Source organism: Pseudophryne corroboree, chromosome 1 (assembly GCF_028390025.1).
Source record: "Pseudophryne corroboree isolate aPseCor3 chromosome 1, aPseCor3.hap2, whole genome shotgun sequence".
Classification (NCBI taxonomy): Eukaryota; Metazoa; Chordata; class Amphibia; order Anura; family Myobatrachidae; genus Pseudophryne; species Pseudophryne corroboree.
The window spans coordinates 527,858,250-527,871,506 of record NC_086444.1 but is presented as its reverse complement, the minus strand read 5'-3'; the positions used below and the strand labels follow the sequence as shown (position 1 = coordinate 527,871,506).

At 46.2% G+C, this 13,257-nt stretch overlaps 1 protein-coding gene and 1 pseudogene across 1 annotated transcript in view; one reads left to right on the top strand and one right to left on the bottom strand.

The window, feature by feature from the left end:
* The window catches only part of KDM4C (lysine demethylase 4C), a 961,089-nt gene that overhangs the window by 631,645 nt on the left and 316,187 nt on the right, over nt 1–13,257 (bottom strand). The gene's annotated exons all lie outside the window — the stretch shown is intronic.
* Nucleotides 12,908–13,026, top strand: LOC134938516 (5S ribosomal RNA; annotated as a pseudogene).

Below are 13,257 nucleotides of genomic sequence, written 5' to 3'. Positions count from 1 at the left end.
TAGTCTGTGTTTAAAAACAGAACTAGGAACGAAGGTAATATTGTAGCAAATACAAAGATAGTGTTCCTTAAACAGGCTGAGGATTCTGGATATGTTTCTAAATCACAGCGCATGTGTAAATAATCCCAACGTATATTACTAATTAGGCATAGAATAAATACTAAGTAAGTGATGAGGTCAAGGAAAACACCTAGGATTCTTAAGATACAAAACGTATCAATTTTAAATGTATAGCAAAAGACATGAACGCTGACTCAAACCAGCAGGAGCTAATAAAGTGTCCAGTCAATGTGGGTCTCACACTGATCGTGACGGGTAAGAGAGAAATAGATTTCTCTGACGTCCTAAGTGGATGCTGGGGACTCCGTCAGGACCATGGGGATTAGCGGCTCCGCAGGAGACAGGCAGTGCCGTTTCTAGCGGCGGGCGAGCCGTGCAACCGCACGGGGCGCCCGCCGCGGCACTTTGTGACCACTGCTCTCCTCCCTCTCTCTCCCACCGAGCGCTCCTGCTCGGGGGGCGGGGCTTCGCGGAATGACGCGTTTGCGTCGTGACGTCACGACGCAAACGCGTCATTCCGCGAAGCCCCGCCCCCCGAACAGGAGCGCTCGGGGGGAGGAGAGGAGGACTGGAGATAACCATCTACAGAGGAGGCGGCCGGCGCGCGGGACCCGAAGAGCGGCAAGTTGTAAGTATTCTTTTTCTCTCTCTCTCTCTCTCTCTCCCCCTCCCTCCCCCCACTTGACACCTGCCGCACTGTGTAAAATGGGGATACCTGCTGCACTCTGTAAAATGGGGATACCTGCCGCACTGTGTAAAATGGGGATACCTGCCGCACTGTGTAAAATGGGGGCACCTGCCGCACTGTGTAAAATGGGGATACCTGCCGCACTCTGTAAAATGGGGATACCTGCCGCACTCTGTAAAATGGGGATACCTGCCGCACTGTGTAAAATGGGGATACCTGCCGCACTGTGTAAAATGGGGGCACCTGCCGCACTGTGTAAATGGGGATACCTGCCGCACTGTGTAAAATGGGGGCACCTGCCGCACTGTGTAAAATGGGGGCACCTGCCGCACTGTGTAAAATGGGGATACCTGCCGCACTGTGTAAAATGGGGGCACCTGCCGCACTGTGTAAAATGGGGATACCTGCCGCACTGTGTAAAATGGGGACACCTGCCTGCGTAGTGTGTAAAATGGGGGCACGTGCCTGCGTACTGTGTAAAATGGGGACACCTGCCAGCGTACTGTGTAAAATGGGGACACCTGCCTGCGTACTGTGTAAAATGGGGACACCTGCCTGCGTACTGTGTAAAATGGGGACACCTGCCTGCCGCACTTTGTAAAATGGGGACACCTGCCTGCCGCACTTTGTAAAATGGGGACACCTGCCTGCCGCACTTTGTAAAATGGGGACGCCTGCCGCGCTGTGTAATATGGGGACACTTGCCTGGTGTAATGTGTAAAAACGGGACTTTTTTATTTTTATTTTTTCCCCCTGTGGTGGGCGTGATATCAGACGAGGCCACGCCCACTGTAATGAGACCACGCCCATTTCAATCAGGCCACACAGCCTTGTCGGGAGGCGCGCGCATGCTTTTTTTCTGGCTATATGGGGGGGGGGGGGGGGCCACGCAATTTTTTTTTATAGCAATGGGGGGGGGGGGGGGACGCATTTTGAAATCTCGCACTGGGAGCCAAATTGTCTAGAAACGGCCCTGGAGACAGGGCACAAAAGTAAAAGCTTTAGGATCAGGTGGTGTGCACTGGCTCCTCCCCCTATGACCCTCCTCCAAGCCTCAGTTAGATTTTTTGTGCCCGGCCGAGAAGGGTGCAATCTAGGTGGCTCTCCTAAAGAGCTGCTTAGAGTAAAAGTTTTGTTAGGTTTTTTATTTTCAGTGAGTCCTGCTGGCAACAGGCTCACTGCATCGAGGGACTTAGGGGAGAGAAGTGAACTCACCTGCGTGCAGGATGGATTGGCTTCTTAGGCTACTGGACACCATTAGCTCCAGAGGGAGTCGGAACACAGGTCTCACCCTGGGGTTCGTCCCGGAGCCGCGCCGCCGACCCCCTTGCAGATGCCGAAAAGTGAAGAGGTCCAGAAACCGGCGGCAGAAGACTTTTCAGTCTTCATAAGGTAGCGCACAGCACTGCAGCTGTGCGCCATTGTTGTCAGCACACTTCATAGCAGCGGTCACTGAGGGTGCAGGGCGCTGGGGGGGGCGCCCTGGGCAGCAATGATAGTACCTTATTCTGGCTAAAAATACATCACATATAGCCCCTGGGGGCTATATGGATGTATTTAACCCCTGCCAGGTCTCAGAAAAACGGGAGAAGAAGCCCGCCGAAAAGGGGGCGGGGCCTATTCTCCTCAGCACACAGCGCCATTTTCCCTCACAGAAATGCTGGTGGGAAGGCTCCCAGGCTCTCCCCTGCACTGCACTACAGAAACAGGGTTAAAACAGAGAGGGGGGGCACTTATTTGGCGATATGACTATATATATTAAAATGCTATAAGGGAAAAACACTTATATAAAGGTTGTCCCTGTATAATTATAGCGTTTTTGGTGTGTGCTGGCAAACTCTCCCTCTGTCTCCCCAAAGGGCTAGTGGGGTCCTGTCCTCTATCAGAGCATTCCCTGTGTGTGTGCTGTGTGTCGGTACGTGTGTGTCGACATGTATGAGGACGATGTTGGTGAGGAGGCGGAGCAATTGCCTGTAATGGTGATGTCACTCTCTAGGGAGTCGACACCGGAATGGATGGCTTATTTAGGGAATTACGTGATAATGTCAACACGCTGCAAGGTCGGTTGACGACATGAGACGGCCGGCAAACCAATTAGTACCTGTCCAGGCGTCTCAAACACCGTCAGGGGCTTTAAAACGCCCATTTACCTCAGTCGGTCGACACAGACACAGACACGGACACTGACTCCAGTGTCGACGGTGAAGAAACAAACGTATTTTCCATTTGGGCCACACGTTACATGTTAAGGGCAATTAAGGAGGTGTTACATATTTCTGATACTACAAGTACCACAAAAGAGGGTATTATGTGGGGTGTGAAAAAACTACCTGTAGTTTTTCCTGAATCAGATAAATTAAATGAAGTGTGTGATGATGCGTGGGTTTTCCCCGATAGAAAATTATTGGCGTTATACCCTTTCCCGCCAGAAGTTAGGGCGCGTTGGGAAACACCCCTTAGGGTGGATAAGGCGCTCACACGCTTATCAAAACAAGTGGCGTTACCGTCTCCAGATACGGCCGCCCTCAAGGAGCCAGCTGATAGGAGGCTGGAAAATATCCTAAAAAGTATATACACACATACTGGTGTTATACTGCGACCAGCGATCGCCTCAGCCTGGATGTGCAGCGCTGGGGTGGCTTGGTCGGATTCCCTGACTGAAAATATTGATACCCTTGACAGGGACAGTATTTTATTGACTATAGACACTTTGGCATCAAGAGTAAGTGCGATGTCCATATCTGCCAGAAGATGTTTATGGACACGACAGTGGTCAGGTGATGCAGATTCCAAACGGCACATGGAAGTATTGCCGTATAAAGGGGAGGAGTTATTTGGGGTCGGTCCATCGGACCTGGTGGCCACGGCAACAGCTGGAAAATCCACCTTTTTTACCCCAAGTCACATCTCAGCAGAAAAAGACACCGTCTTTTCAGCCTCAGTCCTTTCGTCCCCATAAGGGCAAGCAGGCAAAAGGCCAGTCATATCTGCCCAGGGATAGAGGAAAGGGAAGAAGACTGCAGCAGGCAGCCCATTCCCAGGAACAGAAGCCCTCCACCGCTTTTGCCAAGTCCTCAGCATGACGCTGGGGCCGTACAAGCGGACTCAGCTGCGGTGGGGGGTCGTCTCAAGAGTTTCAGCGCGCAGTGGGCTCACTCGCAAGTGGACCCCTGGATCCTACAAGTAGTATCCCAGGGGTACAGATTGGAGATTCGAGACGTCTCTCCCTCGCAGGTTCCTGAAGTCTGCTTTACCAACGTCTCCCTCCGACAGGGAGGCAGTATTGGAAACAATTCACAAGCTGTATTTCCAGCAGGTGATAATCAAAGTACCCCTCCTACAACAAGGAAAGGGGTATTGTTCCACACTATATTGTGGTACTGAAGCCAGACGGCTCGGTGAGACCTATTCTAAATCTGAAATATTTGAACACTTACACACAAAGGTTCAAATCAAGATGGAGTCACTCAGAGCAGTGATAGCGAACCAGGAAGAAGGGGACTATATGGTGTCCCTGGACATCAAGGATGCTTACCTCCATGTCCCAATTTGCCCTTCTCACCAAGGGTACCCTCAGTTTCGTGGTACAAAACTGTCACTATCAGTTTCAGACGCTGCCGTTTGAATTGTCCACGGCACCCCGGGTCTTTACCAAGGTAATGGCCGAAATGATGATTCTTCTTCAAAGAAAAGGCGTCTTAATTATCCCTTACTTGGACGATCTCCTGATAAGGGCAAGGTCCAGAGAACAGTTGGAGGTCGGAGTAGCACTATCTCAAGTAGTTCTACGACAGCACGGGTGGATTCTAAATATTCCAAAATCGCAGCTGTCTCCGACGACACGTCTGCTGTTCCTAGGGATGATTCTGGACACAGTCCAGAAAAAGGTGTTTCTCCCGGAGGAGAAAGCCAGGGAGTTATCCGAGCTAGTCAGGAACCTCCTAAAACCAGGAAAAGTGTCAGTGCATCATTGCACAAGGGTCCTGGGAAAAATGGTGGCTTCTTACGAAGCGATTCCATTCGGCAGATTTCACGCAAGAACTTTTCAGTGGGATCTGCTGGAAAAATGGTCCGGATCGCATCTTCAGATGCATCAGCGGAAAACCCTGTCTCCAAGGACAAGGGTGTCTTTTCTGTGGTGGCTGCAGAGTGCTCATCTACTAAAGGGCCACAGATTCGGCATTCAGGACTGGGTCCTGGTGACCACGGATGCCAGCCTGAAAGGCTGGGGAGCAGTCACACAAGGAAAAAATTTCCAGGGAGTGTGATCAAGTCTGGAGACTTCTCTCCACATAAATATACTGGAGCTAAGAGCAATTTACAAGGCTCTAAGCTTAGCAAGACCTCTGCTTCAAGGTCAGCCGGTATTGATCCAGTGGGACAACATCACGGCAGTCGCCCACGTAAACAGACTGGGCGGCACAAGAAGCAGGGGGCGGAAAATCATGTGTTAGCACTGTCAGCAGTGTTCATTCCGGGAGTGGACAACAGGGAAGCAGACTTCCTCAGCACGACCACCACCCGGGAGAGTGGGGACTTCATCGGGAAGTCTTCCACATGATTGTGAACCGTTGGGAAAGACCAAAGGTGGACATGATGGCGTCCCGCCTGAACAAAAAACTGGACAGGTATTGCGCCAGGTCAAGAGACCCTCAGGCAATAGCTGTGGACGTTCTGGTAACACCGTGGGTGTACCAGTCGGTGTATGTGTTCCCTCCTCTGCTTCTCATACCTAAGGTACTGAGAATTATAAGAGAGGACTCATGGCCTCTGCCGCTAAGAAGGGACTTGCTTCAGCAAGTACCATGTCTGTTCCAAGACTTACCGCGGCTGCGTTTGACGGCATGGCGGTTGAACGCCGGATCCTAAGGGAAAAAGGCATTCCGGAAGAGGTCATTCCTACCCTGGTCAAAGCCAGGAAGGAGGTGACCGCACAACATTATCACCACATGTGGCGAAAATATGTTGCGTGGTGTGAGGCCAGGAAGGCCCCATGAAGAAATTTCAACTCGGTCGATTCCTGCATTTCCTGCAAACAGGAGTGTCTATGGGCCTCAAATTGGGGTCCATTAAGGTTCAAATTTCGGCCCTGTCGATTTTCTTCCAGAAAGAATTGGCTTCAGTTCCTGAAGTCCAGAAGTTTGTCAAGGGAGTACTGCATATACAACCCCCTTTTGTGCTTCCAGTGGCACTGTGGGATCTCAACGTAGTTCTGGGATTCCTCAAATCACATTGGTTTAAACCGCTCAAATCTGTGGATTTGAAATATTTCACATGGAAAGTGACCATGATGTTGGCCCTGGCCTCGGCCAGGCGAGTGTCAGAATTGGCGGCTTTGTCCCACAAAAGCCCATATCTGATTGTCCATTCGGACAAGGCAGAGCTGCGGACTCGTCCCCAGTTTCTCCCTAAGGTGGTGTCAGCGTTTCACCTGACCCAGCTTGTTGTGGTACCTGCGGCTACTGGGGACTTGGAGGACTCCAAGTTGCTGGATGTTGTCAGGGCCCTGAAAATATGGGTTTCCAGGACGGCTGGAGTCAGGAAAACTGACTTGCTGTTATCCTGTATGCACCCAACAAACTGGGTGCTCTTGCTTCTAAGCAGACGATTGCTAGTTGGATGTGTAGTACAATTCAGCTTGCACATTCTGTGGCAGGCCTGCCACAGCCAAAATATGTAAATGCCCATTCCACAAGGAAGGTGGGCTCATCTTGGGCGGCTGCCCGAGGGGTCTCGGCTTTACAACTTTGCCGAGCTGCTACTTGGTCAGGGGCACACCCTGGCTGAGGAGGACCTGGAGTTCTCTCACTCGGTGCTGCAGAGTCATCCGCACTCTCCCGCCCATTTGGGAGCTTTGGTATAATCCCCATGGTCCTGACGGAGTCCCCAGCATCCACTTAGGACGTCAGAGAAAATAAGAATTTACTTACCGATAATTCTATTTCTCGTAGTCCGTAGTGGATGCTGGGCGCCCATCCCAAGTGCGGATTGTCTGCAATACTTGTACATAGTTATTGTTACAAAAATCGGGTTATTATTGTTGTGAGCCATCTTTTCAGAGGCTCCGCTGTTATCATGCTGTTAACTGGGTTCAGATCACAGGTTGTACAGTGTGATTGGTGTGGCTGGTATGAGTCTTACCCGGGATTCAAGATCCTTCCTTATTGTGTACGCTCGTCCGGGCACAGTATCCTAACTGAGGCTTGGAGGAGGGTCATAGGGGGAGGAGCCAGTGCACACCACCTGATCCTAAAGCTTTTACTTTTGTGCCCTGTCTCCTCCGGAGCCGCTAATCCCCATGGTCCTGACGGAGTCCCCAGCATCCACTACGGACTACGAGAAATAGAATTATCGGTAAGTAAATTCTTATTATTACCCGCGATGGCTGTCAGGATAAGGTGACCCCTTCCACCACGCTGAGGTCCATTCCGAATGGTGAAAGAGGAGTGCACGGCGCCGCCGGCCTGGCAACCCCAGGCAGGTACAGGAACACGTCCGCTGCTCAGCTCAAAAGGAGTGATATCTGAAGAAGCACAGGACCACCGCAGGAGAGGGGAAGAAGGACATCCGATGCTCCGGTCAGCCCAAACGAAAACTGTCAGAAGAGTCACAGGACATGGGTGGGTAGGAAGAACGTCCGCTACTGCAGTCAGCCAGGACAAAGGTGAAGTCGGAAGACGCGTTTCACCCGTCCGCCGGGCTTGATCACTTCCTGTTGTGGGCTAGGTCCCTGCAGGCTTTTAACGTGAATGAAGCAGGTTCAAATCCAATCAGTGAAAGGGTGTGTCCCTTAATTAGCTTCTGATATCCTAGGATTCTGATGATCTTAATAGCCAGGGAATTGTTTGCGATCAGGGCTTGACAGGGGGACCCATGAATGATATCATATAAAAGAAAAATACAAGAAAAAAACGTTAAAACACAACCAAAATAGAGAGTATATATTTGTATGTTTATATATAATTATATATATATATATATATATATATATATATATATATATATACACTAGGTACTATTTGCTTGCAATTAAGGGATAGCAATAGCTACATTTGTTATTGGTGCAGAAATTTAAACGACGCACAGGGAATATCAGTAAAATGTCTCCTCAGAAAGGGAAAGAATCATAAAATTACAGGTGTTTTATGATTACTCAAATGAAATAATATAAATCGTATATAATAAGATTTTGGAAACAATGAAAAAATGGGTAGTTAAAGTACATAGAGTACTATGATTGAATATCAAACAGGTAAGAGTAATTAGTAGTGCAGCATAGTGTCAAATAGCCTTATTAGAATTATGGAAAAGGATAGAAAAGAAAAGAACAGAACAGGGTGTACCCAATAGAATGGGAATAGATTGATAAATAAGTGTCAGGTCTATATTGCCTAATTATTAGAAGCTCATAATTTAGACAAAATGAGAGTGAAAGAGTGAATATCCAGTGATGTGGGAAGGGGAGGGGGGGGGGGGGGGGGGGAGAAAAAGAAATCAGGAAATGTTACTGCGGCCTCTATATTCATACCAAAGTAAACCAAGCGTGTTCTGCCATTAGAGTTGGCTGGAGTATGGGTACTGCCTATATAAAATGTGCCTGCCTGTGGACACGTGCTACCTTTCAAAATATGTGTGGGTTAGAAGAAAAAAAAGGGGGGTGTAAATCAGTTATAAGTGGTGTGCTGGGAACAGAATTGCACAAAAACAGATGGTTAAGTTTTAGGAAGTGATAGAAATAATGATAGGAGGTATGATAATGGCGTGGTGATACTATGTGTGTGAGGAAAATGGATTATAAAGAATGTGATAAAGGGTGGTGTCCGGGTTATATAAAGAAGACAAGGGGGGTGTCCTATGTAAGGGTTGTAGAATCAAAATTGTGAATGTAGGTAGACTGTGGGGGGGGGGGGGGGGGGGGTTGCGGTGAAAACAAGGGGGGGGGGGGGGAGAAAGGAGAAAGGAAGAGGGGGAAAGGGGTTTTTTTTTTGGTGGCGATTATAGTATGGCTGAAATGAGCCTATGAGTAGGGTAAGTATTTACAAAAATACACTGTAATTGATATACTCATTAAGGCCTGATGGTTTCAAGCCTCCCAATTTGAAGGTCCATTCACTTTCTTTCTTAATCAATTCTTTGCTCAGGTCACCCTAAATGGACTCTATCGAGACCAAATGCACGCATCTCACAAGGAGAGTCTTGATGTTGGACATGGAAATGTCTGGCTACTGATGTCAATTTTTTGCCTTTCAGCAAGTCTGATGACGCATTTCTGATAGCTCCCATATGTTCAAAAATTCTGGTTTTGAACTTCCTCGTGGTCATACCAATATAGCGTTGATCACAGCTACAAATTAGACAGTAAACCATTCCTTGAGTGTCGCAATTGAAAAAATGTCATATTGGGATACCTCTTCCCAATCTGTCTCTGACTTGATTTGTTATCAAAATCTGAGGGCAAGCTTTGCATTGTCCACAGGGATAAGACCCGGTTATATTTCTTGGTTTGGTTGGATCTCGTGAAAAGTGGCTCTGAACCAGCATATCCTTCATATTGTTCGATCTTCTCCAACTCATTTGGATTGTAGAATCCAATAGGGGTGATAAGTCTGCATCAAGATGTAAGACTGGTAGGTGTTTTTGGATTGCATTTCTTATTTGGCGCCATTCTGGACAAGCTCACACTTTCCACCGACCATCGAGAATATCCCCAAAGGGGAATTTCTCAGACTTAGGCGCAATTGTACAGAAGATACAGTGTACAAACAGAAAAGTCAGGAACTTGCCACACGATTACAAGCTCGGGGCTACAGCAAACGTGCCCTGAAGAGAGCTCAAAAGTCTGTTCTTAAAACCAAAAGAGACACTTTGATCTTTCAAGACAAATTAAAGGATAAAGGGGATGACTCACAAATTAGATTCGTGGGTACCTTTTGCCCAGAATGGCGCCAAATAAGAAATGCAATCCAAAAACACCTACCAGTCTTACATCTTGATGCAGACTTATCACCCCTATTGGATTCTACAATCCAAATGAGTTGGAGAAGATCGAACAATATGAAGGATATGCTGGTTCAGAGCCACTTTTCACGAGATCCTACCAAACCAAGAAATATAACCGGGTCTTATCCCTGTGGACAATGCAAAGCTTGCCCTCAGATTTTAATAACAAATCAAGTTAGAGACAGATTGAGACGAGATATCCCAATACGACATTTTTTCAATTGCGACACTCAAGGAATGGTTTACTGTCTAATTTGTAGCTGTGATCAACGCTATATTGGTATGACCACGAGTAAGTTCAAAACCAGAATTTTTTAACATATGGGAGCTATCAGAAATGCGTCATCAGACTTGCTGAAAGGCAAAAAATTTACATCAGTAGCCAGACATTTCCATGTCCAACATCAAGACTCTCCTTGTGAGATGCGTGCATTTGGTCTCGATAGAGTCCATATAGGCATACGCGGGGGAGACCTGAGCAAAGAACTGATCAAGAAAGAAAGTGAATGGACCTTCAAATTGGGAGGCTTGAAACCATCAGGCCTTAATGAGTATATCAATTACAGTGTATTTTTGTAAATACTTACCCTACTCATAGGCTCATTTCAGCCATACTATAATCGCCACCAAAAAAAAAAAACCCTTTCCCCCTCTTCCTTTCTCCTTCCCCCCCCCCCCCCCCCCCTTTTCACTGCAACCCCCCCCCCCCCCCCCACATTATTCTACCTACATTCACAATTTTGCATCTACAACCCTTACATAGGACACCCTCCTTATCTTCTTTATATAACCCGGACACCACCCTTTATCACATTCTTTATAATCCATTTTCCTCACACACATAGTATCACCACGCCATTATCATACCTCCTAAAACTTATCCATCTGTTTTTGTGCAATTTCCCAGCACACCACTTATAACTGATTTACACCCCCCTTTTTTTTCTTCTAACCCACACATATTTTGAAAGGTAGCACGTGTCCACAGACAGGCACATTTTATATAGGCAGTACCCATACTCCAGCCTACTCTAATGGCAGAACACGCTTGGTTTACTTTGGTATGAATATAGAGGCCGCAGTTGCATTTCTTTATTTCTTTTCTCCCCCTCCCCTTCCCACATCACTGGATATTCACTCTTTCACTCTCATTTTGTCTAAATTATGAGCTTCTAATAATTAGGTAATATAGACCTGACACTTATTTATCAATCTATTCCCATTCTATTGGGTACACCCTGTTCTGTTCTTTTCTTTTCTATCCCTTTTCCATAATTATAATAAGGCTATTTAACACTATGCTGCATTACTAATTACTCTTACCTGTTGATATTCAATCATAGTACTCTATGTACTTCAACTACCCATTTTTTTATTGTTTCCAAAATCTTATTATATACGATTATTTCATTTGAGTAATCATAAAACACCTGTAATTTTATGATTCTTTCCCTCTCTGAGGAGACATTTTACTGATATTCCCTGTGCGTCGTTTAAATTTCTGCACCAATAACAAATGTAGCTATTGCTATCCCTTAATTGCAAGCAAATAGTACCTAGTGTATATATATATAATTATATATAAACATACAAATATATACTCTCTATTTTGGTTGTGTTTTAACGTTTTTTTCTTGTATTTTTCTTTTATATGATATCATTCATGGGTCCCCCTGTCAAGCCCTGATCACAAACAATTCCCTGGCTATTAAGATCATCAGAATCCTAGGATATCAGAAGCTAATTAAGGGACACACCCTTTCACTGATTGGATTTGAACCTGCTTCATTCACGTTAAAAGCCTGCAGGGACCTAGCCCACAACAGGAAGTGATCAAGCCCGGTGGACGGGTGAAACGCGTCTTCCGACTTCACCTTTGTCCTGGCTGACTGCAGTAGCGGATGTTCTTCCTACCCACCCATGTCCTGTGCCTCTTCTGACAGTTTTCGTTTGGGCTGACCGGAGCATCGGATGTCCTTCTTCCCCTCTCCTGCGGTGGTCCTGTGCTTCTTCCGATATCACTCCGTTTGAGCTGAGCAGCGGACGTGTTCCTGTACCTGCCTGGGGTTGCCGGGCCGGCGGCGCCGTGCACTCCTCTTTCACCATTCGGGATGGACCTCAACGTGGTGGAAGGGGTCACCTTATCCTGACAGCCATCGCGGGTAATATCTATTTCTCTCTTATCCATCACGATCAGTCTGAGACGCACATTGACTGGACACTTATTAGCTCCTGCTGGTTTGAGTCAGCGTTCATGTCTTTTGCTATACATTTAAAATTGATACGTTTTGTATCTTAAGAATCCTAGGTGTTTTCCTTGACCTCATCACTTACTTAGTATTTATTCTATGCCTAATTGGTAATATACGTTGGTATTATTTACACATGCGCTGTGATTTAGAAACATATCCAGAATCCTCAGCCTGTTTAAGGAACACTATCTTTGTATTTGCTACAATATTACCTTCGTTCCTAGTTCTGTTTTTAAACACAGACTAGTTTTTTGAACACATTGTATCCCTGACAGAGGTTGCATTTTAGCTTGTGCATATGATCAATCCAGCCTCAACCCTTTTTTTGCAGCAATATTACTGGATATATTGTCCTTTTGCATTCTTTACCTAGAAGAATACTATCACTTAAAATACATCTTTTGTACACTTAGTATCAATCCAGAGACTGCAATTTTGTTGTGCCCAGTAACAATCCAGGTGTAATTTTCATTAGCATTGGGTGGAGACATTGTATTCTTACCTGATTAATACAAGCATAGAGATCACATTTTGCCTTATATTTTACAACAATCCAGCATCCTTATCCAGTGGGATTATTACTATTTGGCTTCATTTCAGCAACTGCATTTGACTGTATATTTGTATATATGCATAACTTCGATTAGTCCATCTGGACATATGCTTTTTGTTATTAACCTGGATTACTTTATCAGTACAGGTACCTTTGAGTACTCCTCTTTTTTGTTTCTATCTATACTTAATTTCATGGACTCTCACCACTGATTCAGGGTTATATCCCTGTCTAACATTGGCAGCAGATCCATCTATTTCCCTCTATTGGCTAATTTCTGTCACCTTGCTTTGATACTATGTAATTCGTGAACTCTCATCAGTGATTCCAGAGCTTCCAATTACCGTTTACTTTCTCTACTATCATACCACACTGGAAACGCCCGAAGCCGTCCGAACTTGGAAGCTAATCAGTGTTGGGCTGGGTCAGTACTCAAGTGGGTGACCATTGAGGAAGACTCAGTGTAGTAGAGCACGCATTGGTCCCACATGCTCAGTGTCTAACACTGACAGCAGATTCACTCTGCCATCTTATCTCTTTCTGCTCTCTTTTCTACTAATAATTACAATCAATATTGAGGCTTTATATATTATTATTATTTTGGCACCAATATAGGACAGGGTTTCATTTTGTTATTAGAACGTACCACTTAATATCCAAGTTAATAATGTACTGCATTCAGATCTAACGCCGCCAGCCAGGAC